The sequence below is a fragment of the Apodemus sylvaticus genome, chromosome 3 (genome assembly GCF_947179515.1).
Source record: "Apodemus sylvaticus chromosome 3, mApoSyl1.1, whole genome shotgun sequence".
NCBI classification, from domain to species: domain Eukaryota; kingdom Metazoa; phylum Chordata; class Mammalia; order Rodentia; family Muridae; genus Apodemus; species Apodemus sylvaticus.
Window position 1 is genome coordinate 86,900,238 of NC_067474.1, and position 1,626 is coordinate 86,901,863.

General features: G+C 33.1%; 1 non-coding gene across 1 annotated transcript; it reads left to right on the top strand.

The window, feature by feature from the left end:
* The first annotated feature begins 1,113 nt into the window (after positions 1–1,113).
* LOC127682038 (U6 spliceosomal RNA) lies at positions 1,114–1,220 on the top strand. The gene has a single exon (XR_007977340.1). It is a non-coding gene; the product is annotated as a U6 spliceosomal RNA (small nuclear RNA).
* The last annotated feature ends 406 nt before the right edge of the window (positions 1,221–1,626 follow it).

Consider the following 1,626-nt stretch of genomic DNA (forward strand, 5'->3'; position numbering starts at 1 on the left):
AGTCTGCTTTCTTATACAAGCTAGGACATTCCCAGGGGTGGTATTGGCTAGAGTTGACTAAGACTGTCACATCAATCATTAATTAAGAAGATACCCTTAAAGTCTCTCAAAGGGCAGTCTGATGGCAACAATCCCTTATCCAAAGTTCTTTCTTCCTAGGTATTATGGTTCATTTGAAGAAGACAAGTATATCAAACACTTGTACATTGATTGTAAACAAATTATAGACTTATTTGTATATTTTAGCTCTATTATTTAAATTTTTATAGATGTTGGCTTTAGTATATACCATGCTTACTTATTAGCTACTATTATTTTTCATTTCTCTTATTTTAACTTTTAGTAAATTTTTAGGTATCTTTTAAAATTATTTATTTAAAAATAAAATATAATTGCATCATTTCCTCCCTTCCCTTTCTTTTCTCCAATCTTTTTATGCCCTCACTCCAGAATCTTCCACCATCCCCTGTGAGCTTTCTGATTAATGATGTCTTTTTTCTTATCTTAATAATTATTTTTGTGCATCTAGTATCACCATTATTGTTAGCTTAGCAGTATAATAACATATATGGTGAAACTTTTTCCCCCTGCCAAGCTATATAAAAAAAAATACTCAGTGAATGCACATTGAAATTTTGTTATGGAATGTATAAATTCATTTTTAAATTAAAATATCATCATGTCATTTCTTCCATTTTCTTTTCTTCTTTTAATTCTTTCTCAAGTTATTCTTATTTTACTTGAGTTGTTATTACTAAATATATAGATAAATACATAAATATAGAGATATAACCTGATTATTTTTTGTTTGCCTCTTGGAATTGGATTATCATGTAGAGAGCTCATGCCTGGAGATGGCCAAATTCTGTTTCTCTCAGCAGTTCTTAGTAGTTCTCTGACTAGAGTAGTACCTTATGATGTTTTTCCCTTTTACAATAGACTGTCCATGGTACTGTCATTGTTGAAGTACTGTTTAGGCAGACACATTATTGAGGTCTAGCCCATTGGGGCTAGGAATCCAGGAATTTAATATATATATTATATAAATATATATTGTATTTTCACAAGTTGTAATTTTGTGGTTCTCCATCTACTAATATAAGGAAATTTGTTGTGCTCGCTTTGGCAGCACATATACTGAAATTGGAATGATACAAAGAAGATTAGCATCGTCCCTGCGCAAGGATGACACGCAAATTTGTGAAGCGTTCCATAGTTTTAGAACTTCACGTCTCTGAAGAAGGAAATCGAAGAAGACCTGAGAAAATGGAAAAATCTGCCATGCTCGTGGATCGGCAGGATTAATATAGCTAAAATGGCCATCTTGCCAAAAGTGATCTACAGATTCAATGCAATCCCCATCAAAATCCCAATTCAGTTCTTCACAGAGTTAGAAAAAGCAATTCTCAAATTCATCTGGAATAACAAAAAACCCAGGATAGCTAAAACTATTCTCAACAACAAAAGAAATTCTGGGGGAATCAGTATCCCTGACTTCAAGCAATACTACAGAGCAATAGGGTTAAAAACTGCATGGTATTGGCACAGTGACAGACAAGTGGACCAATGGAATAGAACTGAAGATCCAGAAATGAATCCACTCATCTATGGTCACCTGATCTTGGA